Here is a 12,404-nt window from a genome sequence, read left to right on the forward strand (position 1 = left end):
GAGTATAGGTTTTGACGGTAAAAACTTTTGTCAGGTTTACTATGCTGCCATCTAGTTGTTACATAAGGAGTTACGTCATAACTCCCATTTGAATTGCATTAGCGACTGTACTGCCATCTCGTGTTCGTTTAAGGCGGATGGATGGCGATCCTGGCGGTTGTGTTTTTCATACGAATGAGCAATCTATAGGATGTGATCTGGGCTATTATGCACTCGCTATCGGTTATATAGGCTACTTCCACGAATGACACACCTTTGTAAACATTCTTGGGACACATCGCAGATAATACAGGTCAGAATGTTTTGTTTTTAGTAAACTAGCCGCGCTAATCACTATTGTTTATATAAGGTGTTCCAGTAGAATGTGACGGTTCTCAGAAAATTGTCGTTTCTAGGAATTTTGTGCTTTAGAGGAAATATTGGTTGCCATGCGACCTTCAAAACATGCCATTTCTCCTGTGATTGTAGGAAATGATATTATGGCTAACTGGACGATAGCACAACGTATATTTGCAATAATAACATATATTGAGTCTAAATCCATCACACATGTTCAGAGAAGATACAGAAATGAATTCAATATTCCACACATAGAAGAATTACTTCCAGTAACACAAATCTGAAGTGGGTGAGTAAATTTAATGACATTTTCTGGTGGTCCGCGATCAGTCTGTACGCCGGAAAGTAACCGTACTGTGACTGTCAACGCAGGTCGGTACCTGGAAATGTTGAATCATTGGGCGCATAATTTCACTATTAGAAGATATCGCCTGGCCGTCACGGTCTCCTGATCTTACGGCAGCCGACTTCTTCTCATAGAGATATTTGAAAAGTAACATACGCACATAATGCAGTTAAAAGAAAACATAGATAATTAAATTAGAGCCATTGATCGTGGTTTTATTGCAAAAAGTAATGATGAGCTTTCAGAGCAGATTGCAAGGATGTGTTCGTTGTCGTGGATGTGTCTTAGAAAATGTAATTTTTTAAAAATAAGGACAGATTAGTAAACTGCATTCTATAACAATTTTTCCAGTAAAAATTTTGCCTGTTAATTCAATTTGATTGTCCCACAATAAAGATATGAAAACCGTCACATTCTACTGGTACATCTTGTGCAAGATATGGCATCGGTATGTCAATTCAATTCGCAGAAGAGCGATAAACATAAGTAACTATCGGCTCGTGACGGGAAATATCGAGATGTTTTGATTAAATGTATAGCTAATTATATAGTCTATATTGTTAAAGACAATTAATTTACAAGAATTTAACGGTATAACACTCATTACTAATTACTTTAAAATCTCAAATAATCGAATGTTATGGAATTTGTGAAAGAGAAGATTGAAGAAATCCCAATCATTTATAGTATGTATTGGAATAATTAGAAACATAATTCGACCTGGAACATTAGCAGTACGACTGGCTGCTAACATAATTGCTGGACATTTACAATTAACTTTATTGGGAAATACAGGTCCACTTTTTAATTATATAATATTAAGATTATTAATTATAACCCAAATTGCGCTATTAATTCACTAATCACCACTTAGAAGTAATGGTTCGGGTCTCAAAACGAACATTGCCTGCCATGGCACAGTACAATCTTCTTTGCTAGCGTAACCCTCAAAATACATTTTTATGCTATCCTAGCATTTTAAAAAGGTTGTTACTACATCCAATATTGTTCGTAATCGACTTATTACGGCACGCGTGCTAATAACAGCAATGACGTATTCGCGCTGTGGGTTAAATGAGATGTGGTCCACTTTGCAATTTGTCCTCTCTACGAAAATGTCCAACGTTTAGAAATGTCCACATAGAGAATTCGTCCATGCCATAAAAATGTCCTTACCTGAAAAGGTCCACTGTCAGCAAGTCCTCTTCTTGAAAATGTCCTACACTTAAAAATGTCCACAAATAAATTCGTCCATTTCCCTAAAATGTCTGACAAGGAAAACTGCAAGGAAAGTGCCGAGAAATTTATTGTCATTTCAGTTATGTTATACATGTTACATAATTACAAAAGATACATCTATTGTTCATCTTGAGGGTCACTATATAATTTCAAATTGTATGATATCGCTCTAAGATATCGAAAAATTTCATTCCTATCTTTGTAATCTTTGTAATTACCGACAATGTTGAAAATTGTCGTTTGATTATTGATATACCGTTTATTTACTGGCCGCTTAATATTTGTAAGCCCACCAAGGAAGGACCTGGGTTACTAAATGTTCTGTTTCCACTTGCCGTTGTTGCAAATGGCTAATGAATCTCCAAATGTTCACGTGATGTGCCACCACAAGTCGTTGGAATTGACAGTGGAATCCTTCAACCACATTATTCGTACGCTTTCTACCATTAATTACTAATTCATAGATGAACCATGTCTCAGGAGAAAATCTAGGAGGAACTGCTGGCCTTCGCTCTTTTGCCGGATGACCTGTAATATATGTAATTTCAATGTAGGATGCTAAGTCCAAGATATCGTCTACAACTATTTCACTTAAATTGCTATTGTTATTCCCAACAGATTATTACAGTTAGTAACTCATCTCTGTTGAACAATTTTGTATGTTGGACCTTTTTGTATGGACCTTTCGTATGATGGACCTTTTCGTATGATGGGCTTTATAATATGGTGGACCACGTAGATGTTGGGCATTTTCACTTCTTGGACAAATTATATGTAGGACTTTAAATGTTGGACTATTTAGTTTGAGGACACTTTTATGTGGACCTTTTGTACTTGTGGACATTTTGTTATGGACCTTATAACCTGGAAGCGCGCCGTGTAGCAAGAAATGAAATACAGGACAGAAGGTAACGTATCATTTATTTCCAATCTTTAACAATTTTGTATCACTTTTGTAATATCACATAAAACAGTTCTGTGGTCCAGAGAAACTATATTAACAAAATAATGAACATTTGTAACATAACCTACAAGGTCATCCATTTTCTTTATTCAGTGTCAATGCCAGGCGCAACTAATCGATACGAACATATGGAACATAAGTCAGCTATGGATCCCGAATTTACTTCATAATTTATTTCCTACAATTTATAAAGCTAAGATGCCATAAATTGTTGTATCCAACTCGTGGATAATGTTACTACGACACTCTTGCCATAATAATCAAGATTATCCACTTGTTCTATAAATATTTTGCTATCTTCGTACCCCCAAGCTGCATTGCAATTATATAGGAAATTAAAAAAAAAACAGTATGATTATTAATATTGTATGCAATAGTAATATGCGTTACAAGAGCGGTATGTTGAAGTTTGCATGTTCGAGGAAAAGTTTGAAAAAGAGAAACGTAGTTGAGCTTTTTTAAATTTCCTAGATTTGAAAGAAAACATACCGCTCGTGTATCGTACATTATTTTGTGCGAAGATCGTTTATTACATACCTGAAAGAGGAATTTCTAATTAGTTGCCATGAAATCTCCATCTTGGTTTCTGTTCAATGACGGCAAATTTGCAAAACAAAAATATCTATCTTCAACATTGTTGCTTTAAAATGTTTTCTGTGTTTACTATACTCCAGCAGGCCGTGATATACGTCTGTCTTTTTTTCCCCCCAGTCTATGATGAGTCTGGAATCTTTTTGATTTTTTCACGGCTTCCTTAATGTTATATATTATTTTAATGTGCCGAAGTACATATGATATTTCCATGCAGATATTCTGCGTCATCATACGATGAAAGAGTAATGGAACGGAGAAAATTCTCTCCGGCGCCGGGATTTGAACCCGGGTTTTCAGCTCTACGTGCTGATGCTTTATCCACTAAGCCATACCGGATACCACCCCGGCGTCGGATAGAATCGTCTCAGATTAAGCTCCAATTCTTGGGTTCCCTTTAGTGGCCGCCCTCTGCACTACGTCATAGATGTCGGATCCCGGCCAACTAGTCACTCATATCGAGTGCACCTCAGCACAAGTGTGTACTTCGGTCCTACGTTCATAGACATCTATGACGTAGTGCAGAGGGCGGCCACTAGAGGGAACCCAAGAGTTGGAGCTTAATCTGAGACGATTCTATCCGACGCCGGCGTGGTATCCGGTGTGGCTTAGTGGATAAAGCATCAGCACGTAGAGCTGAAAACCCGGGTTCAATTCCCGGCGCCGGAGAGAATTTTTCTTCGTTCCATTACTCTTTCATTCCTTAATGTTACTTGCATCACGAATGCAGTAACTTTAGTGGAGTTGTAGAGTTTACTTAATTTTTGCAAATATTTAAAAAGAATAATTAACAGTGCAATTTAGGTACGTAGAGCTGAAAACCCGGGTTCAAATCCCGGTTCCGGAGAGAATTTTTCTCCGTTACATTACTCTTTCATTCCTTAATGTTACTTTCATCACGAATGCAGTAACTTTAGTGGAGTTGTAGAGTTTACTTAATTTTTGCAAATATTTAAAAACAATAATTAACAGTGCAATTTAGGTGAAATTGCAGTGGTAAGTTTCCAACTTATAATTATTATTATATTGAACGTCTCTAAAAATAATATGTTAAAAGCCTAAAGCAATAAAATCAATATGTCACTTAAGCGGTAAGAAGAGGGACATTGTTATGTGTGTTAGGTTGGGAATACTGAATGTGGAATTTTAGACTTTCCGCGGATTGGTTTTGTGCAGAAACCAAGCAAATGCGCACGATCTCGCACAAAATAAATTATACTAGTGGCTTGTAGCAGCAACTGCTGCTTGATAGAGCTAGAAAGCCACAATAAAATGCTGCTACTTATGATGAAGATGATAATAATGGTAATAAATAAATAACACATGTACCGTACTTTGATCGAATACGAAGTTACAACAGTCTCCAGCTTTTCCGAGTTATTCTTAGGGTGCAAAGAGGATGTGTTGTAGAAATATTGTTATTCATGCTAATGGTTGGTCTTAATACTTCAGAATAAACCACATTTTTGGTATCATAACCATCATGTTTGGGAATGTCCCTGTTGTGATGTTGTAACCATTTTAATTTTGCTGATGTCACTCATTTGACATGAGTTTTTTGAGTTTATTATCTCTATTAAATTAATTAAACCATCATGGCAGCATGAACTATAATGCCCCTTAACGATCTCTCCCTTAAAATGAAAGGCTCGACAAAGACTACATTTTTCGTTCATTGCACACAATATTACTTCTATATAGTCGTTTATTAGTTCTTGATGCAGTTACATTTCTAAAAAGTTCTACCACGTTTTCTTGGTCGACCAGCTCATAATAACGCTCATAATAACGTACTAATAAAGAAGAACTAAATTCACACGTAACAACACTATTACTGTTTAATAACATCAGATAAAAACACGCGTATATTGAAACACGAAAAAAACACCTGACAGTTGAAATATGAACAAACCATCAGTGGCGCCAACATCTGGAAAACATTGAGTGGGCTCAATCTTGAGGTGTAAGTTAAAATAAATAAATCTCGTAAGTCAGAATAATAATAATAATAATAATAATAATAATAATAATAATAATAATAATAATAATAATAATAATAATAAATTATTGGGTAAGATAAACAGTAACTATTTCTTACAGAAGAAACTAAATCTATTTGAACAACCTGAATCCACGTAGTTACCCTCACGAGTTACGGCGCCACAGTTGGCAGTATTTCCAGAATTAGGTTCACCTCGAAGCCACTTCACATATCCTGTTTATCTTTCACAGATCAGTTCTGCTCATATGTTGTAATTCATTCTGAAGTCTTGAGTTTTCGTGAATAAAACTATAATTATTGGGTAGGCTCAGTCCCTACGGACCCATATAAGTTGGCGCCACTTATTATCGAGGTCTCGAAAAGCATGATATTGTGACGTCAACATTTCGCATGTACAGAAGCACTGCCATCGTGATCTAGACCAGGCCGTAATGCAGGATGTGTGACGTCACTCGATGGGGCGGGCTTTTCTATTTGAGTATACGGAGCTGAGTGAAATATGTTACTTTAATGCGTGTCGGTGCTCAATTTTATTTAGTGTAATGTGTGTATAAGATACGTTCACTTCTTACTGCATAATATGTTGCAGAAATAATTACAAAACTGTGTTATTTTAATGTGAACGGAGTTTTACATGTTAACATAACCTGTTTGCATCAACATTTTAAGTTTGGAATGGAAGCTATTTTGAGATTTAATAAAGAAGAATTATTTATATTGTGATTTTAATTTAGCACATCTATCTTCCTTACTTGTAGGTAGAAAATTTACCACAGTCCCTCCTATGAAATAAGTGTAGGTACGTACGGTTGTGTTACTTCATCTGGTAGGTTAGATAAATAGAATTCAATACGACCCAGTATAGTAGGGAACAAATAAATAATACAATTAAATTGTTATTCAATGCAATGTGTGCATAAGTTCCGGCTAGTTCCATTTATTTATTGCATAACGTGGCAGGAATAATTTATAAAACTGTGTTATTTTTATGTGAAGAGAATTCACCATGTTAACATAACGTATTTGCGCCAACATTTTAAGTTGAGAACGAAAGCTATTTTGAGATTTAATAAAGAAGAATATATTTAGGATAAACTTCAGAACACGGTTATCTTCCTTACTTATAGGTAGAAAATTCACCACAGTCCCTCCTATGAAATGTACATACGGTTATATTACTTAACTAGGGTTAAACGAGCGCTGAGGTATAATTCCGGTAACTTCTGAACTGAAAACAGTTGAATTTATTTTTTGTGGAGATGCATTTCATCCTCGAAGCAAGACATAATAAAAGCCTGAACTAACCGAACTAATTAGTATATGCAAGGTGTATGAATACGAAGGGAACTACCTCAGCGCTAGTTTAGCCCTGGTAACATATTAAACTAATCAGACTGGAGTACCGTATGAAACGAATAAATACAATTGAAGTGTAGACAAATTGCGTTTACAAGTTATACGTAGCGTTATGCTTAATTATGATGCATAATTGCGAATATAGAAATAAGGCAAGTACTGATAGAGTAAACATAACCTATAATGTCAACACATCAAAATATGCGTGCAATGCAACTGAAAATTGTTGAAAAGTGCTTAAATGAATGTGCAAGAATTTCGTAATGAAGCGAGCGTGCTTTATTTCAATTAATTACAATACTAGATACTGTAACAGTAATGAAAACTATAAGGTATAATTTTTCATAATATACTATATGTATCTCGATTTTAGTTCAAATTGTGTATATTATCAAACGTCGTATTATTTATAATGTAGATTATTCACACATAAGAAGGGCTCAATAATTTAAATTTAATAAAACAAATACGGTAAACTAACAATAATGGATTAGACTAGAGTAACATCAGTAACGCTGCACTTAGGCCTAATCATAATTTTCTTTACATCCCAGTCAATGTTTCACTTTCACGTGTATATTATTACACATATTTACTGTTTATAACACCAAAAATTCACTTAACTACATAAGGGCGCAATATTTAATCGAAATAAAGGCAGGTATTACACATACGAACTTTGTCTGCAACAACGTAATTTTCACACCAAAAATAATAATATACCTTACGTTGCAAGTGAATTGTGTCTCAAGTGTCTCACAATCACTGTTTAAAATTTTACTGACGCGATTACACTGCATTTCAGAGAAATATATGTTATTTTTCATGCACTGCAACTAATTGATATGGTTGAAAGACCGCCCTTCGCGATCAGCTGTTAAGCGAGTCACGTGGTCTGCCTTACGGCCTGTATTAGATCACGATGGCAGTGACAGAAGGCTTCGATAACTAGATTTCTGATCGTTTTAAGGAAACTCGAAGTTTTATTGTTTGGAATTTAATTACTTGAACAATAGTTTTTCCTAAACACAATGTGGGGCACATTACTGACACTATTCATGACCTTAAAAAAACTAACGCAGCTATATTAATAACTCAAGTGGTTATAAAGTACATTTAAATTTAAAGCCAGTACGTAAATCACGGCCCTCTGCACAACAATACTATAGTCCCGTCGCTCTAATTTCCGGCAGCCAATCGCGTTGCAGGTCGGCTATATTTAAACGTGTGCGTCTTGTAATTCGCTTATGAAGACGTTATTCATTTGTTAAGGCTCAATAAATACTTAATATAATCGCCCGCCATTTTGGCTCTTTCGTTGGCGTTCGCAGAAAGCACACGAAGACGTTATTTGCCGCTCAATTACTTGCTGAATTACAGTGCGTTTGATTTATTATCATAGGAGCTACGACATGATAATGTTTAACCACAGTCTACTATATACAGTCGCGAAGCTTGAGGTGTTTTTTTGCAAATCTGATGATAATGCGCTCCAAGCGGTTAGCAACTAGAAACAATAGACTGTCCATGGTCGACTTTGGACTGTGTCGTATTTCTATCGAGTGCTAGCTCGTTGCGTATTTCACATTGATGCTTGTGAAATGTTCGTTATTGGTTGTAATGAAAATGTTAATGGCTAAAATATAATAATTGGAATAATAATATGGGACAAGGAGGAGACGTTTGTAGTGCTATAAATTGTAGCAACAGTAAGAGAAAGAGGCCAGAGTTATCCTTTGTCCGATTTCCGAAAGATTCAGAAAGGTTCGTGGGTTTCCATAAGAATGCTGTGCAGAAACAAAACTCTTAATTTTGAAGTTCTTTGTGACTGTTAGAATACATTATATCCTTAAATTTCACAATGAAATGTTTCAATCTAACCGAAAGGACATTAGATACCGGTTAAAGTTCTGTCACTTAGGTTGCTAAATTTCCAGAGAAATAAAGGTTAGGTCTACTTTTTTTTCAGAGGATATATTTTTAATTGTAGCTATTAATTTTGTTATTATTTTTATGTGTTATTTTACTAAAGACGTAGAAAAATTAAGTTCGTTTCAGTGAAATTTATTGATCACGTTTTATTTTCAATTCTGGTGGGATTATTATTGCTTAGGCCTATTTTTTTTTCAAAGGATGTGTTTTTAATTATAGCTGTTAATTTTGTTGTTATTTTTATTTGTTGCTTTACTAGAGACGTAGAAAAAGTCTGTTACAATAATATTTATTGATCACGTTTTATTTCCAATTCTGGTGTGATTATTATTGCTTAACCTCATCCCACTTCGTTAACTACGTAAGCCTACACTACAAGTACCGGTACACGTAAGTTACTCCATTAATTCATATTTCCATTATTATTGTTGTAAAGGGAAATGAAAATTAATATTTATTGGTTTCATAGTTAATTATCGCTATAATCTTGAATGAGTGAAGCTATTATAGTAAATTTCAGTTCGTTTTGCACAAACAAAAATTATATTAACTTATTTCTTGCAGGTATCTTCGAGTTTATGGTGGAATTTAATATACTTCATTAAAATAATAAATTAACTTTATGCATTTAATATTTCAATAATGGAAGGAAGGTGTTAATTTTTCCAAAAGAACACGACAACGAAAGTATAACATATTTTGTCGTCTGCTAGGAGAGAGATCTGCGATGATGAGGCGATAGTAGCGATCCTAGTGGTGGGCAACTACCCATGTTTGCATTTTTACTACATATTGAGCTTCGCGACTGTATATAATAGACTGTGGTTTAACGGTGTGGAAAATAGATTCCTCGTATGGTAGCTCGGGAACGAAAGAACAAAAATGGCGAACGATACTACCTACCTAGACTTTATACAGCCTTCACTTCCTAAGACGTAAGCAAAGAGGCGGAGTCACGCCGGAAATAACAGCGTCGCGACTTTAACTGAACTGCAAGATGTACCACGATATACGCTTTGCTGCGATAGACGCACATATTTTTTTTTCATTTAAAGCTTTTTATGAACTTGGCTACAAACTATTTAGATTTTCCCTAAATATTAATATTATTAGCTTTCGATTGAGACATCACACAATCTCACAGGACGTACAGTTTTCATAAATTTATCTGCCACAGTTCAAATTAAATCTATAGAATAGTGGCTTGTGCAGCAAATACTGCTGCAAACTAAGTTCGTTAGACGTTCAAATAAAAATTTTTCAGATTTATTTTAAATGAATAATACTTGTCTTTTTGATAGTTATTTGCTTCCATAATAATGAAACATACTCCCTCTGAATGGATTTTTTTAGGCCAAATACTTTTTCTTGAACCTACCCAACTTCAATTTTTGAGTTTCAACGCGAAAACGCAAGTATCAATGTCAGGACGATAGCAGTAGCTATTTCAGGTCATTGTGGATTGTAGGTAAAAGTTAAAAAAAATGTCAGGTTTGCTAAGCTTTCGAACAATAGCATTTTCGTATAGCTGCTGCATGTGGAACTTGAAATGTAGAGCGTAAAATCATTTTATCCTACTAAGAGATCTTGCTGAAATGATCTGGAGACTACAAAATTTTCTAGGCCTCTTTATTTTATCAGTATGTAATGCCTTTTGATCTTTCCTTAGGAACTGTAATTTTTGCGCTCTCTCGAGCCAATTCTGAAGACAATGACGCATATCAATGTCTACACTACACCGCCATTAAGTATATGAAAAAGACCCAACCTCACTGGGCTAATAAGTATAAAAATATTTGATTTTTAATAACAATATTATTATCTTACTTAAGTTTTGTAGTTATATATAGCAGCCACTCAGTAAATTATAGAAATGAAGATCTAAATTAAGATATTCTCTACATTTACTTTCATAACCACGAAACGTTTCACTTTCATGTCATCAATATAGCATCAATATTATGTACAATTAATGAAAAATAGATGCATCATGATATTAACTATAATAATATTTAATTTCTAATGATAATAATGTCATCAAACCACCTCAAGTTTCGTAGATTTGAAAATCCAATACACAGCTGTACTCAGAAAATTTACACTGCAGAATAAGATTTTAATAACAAATTGAATTGAGCTCTAAATATGTCGGCAATCCTGCAGGTCATGGCCTTCGTGTAATAGCCTATTGTTTATTGTAATGTGTGTTTTGTTCTGAAATTCAATCAAGTCGGCCGTGATTCAATAAAATTAGTTCTCAAAACTGACAACAGATGGATTTTCGAAAATAGGAAAATTATGTAGGAAAATTGACATATCACTGAAAACTACTACTTTTCCGAAAAACTTTGGATGCCAGGCATGAAAATGAGGGGTCACTCATTAAAATCCGTTCAGCCGTTTTCCCATAATTTCCATTACCAGTTCAAATTATATTTATAGATATTATTTATTATTATTATTATTATTATTATTATTATTATTATTATTATTATTATTATTATTATTATTCATAGCTACAGTAGGTATTGATTCAAATACTCGTATAAAGTAATAGTAATGAACTGTGTAAAATATCATTGAAGCAAGGAAAAACAAAAGTAGATAGCCTATTGTAATAGTAATATACGTTACAAGAGCGGTATGTTGATGTTTTCATGGTCGAGGAAAAGATTGAAAAAGCGAAAAGTAGTTGAGCTTTTTTAATTTCCGAGAACATGAAAACAAACATACCGCTCGTGTATCGTACATTATTTTGTGCGAAGATCGTTTATTACATACCTGAAAGACGAATTTCTAATTAGTTGCAATGAAATCTCCATGTTGGTTTCTGTTTAATGACGGCAACTTCGGAAAACCAAAATATCTTTCTTCAACATTGTTGCTATAAAATGTTTCCTGTGTTTACTATACTCCAGCAGGCCGTGATATACGCCTGTCTTTTTTTTTTCCCCAGTCTATAAATGCGAACTTAAAACAAACGGTAAGGTTATGTAATGATTTATTTTTCATTTTAATATTTTAACAATATTATTTATATAACATATTGCAGTAATAACATTGGCATCTGGAATCTTTTTGATTTTTTCACGGCTTCCTTAATGTTACTTGTATCAGGAATGCAATAAGTTTCGTGGAGTAGTAGATTTTCTTAATTTTTGCAAATATTTAAAAACAATAATTAACATTGCAATTTAGGTGAAATTGCAGTGGTAAGTTTCCAATTTATAATTATTACTATGTTAAACGTCTCTAAAAATAATATGTTAAAAGCCTAAAGCAGTAAAATGAATGTCGCGCTTAAGCGGTAAGAAGAGGGAAATTGTTATGTGTGTTACGTTGGGAATACTGAATGTGGTATTTCACACTTACCGCGTATTGGTTCTGTGCGGAAAACAAGCAAATACGCACGATCTCGCACAAAAGAATATGTGAACTGCAGTAATTATTAACAGTTATAATAAAATAAATGTCAGCATTTTTGCATACCTAGTCAGTGGAATGCGTAACCCTTGAGACAGCCTCACGTACCATAGATTGATACCACTGAGTCTACCCATCCATTGCTGCAAATGACTCACAATAAAATTGTTACAGTGACGACATGATTATTCTGAGGTTATGCAAGTAACATT

The sequence above is a fragment of the Periplaneta americana genome, chromosome 11 (assembly GCF_040183065.1).
Source record: "Periplaneta americana isolate PAMFEO1 chromosome 11, P.americana_PAMFEO1_priV1, whole genome shotgun sequence".
In the NCBI taxonomy this organism is placed as follows: Eukaryota; Metazoa; Arthropoda; class Insecta; order Blattodea; family Blattidae; genus Periplaneta; species Periplaneta americana.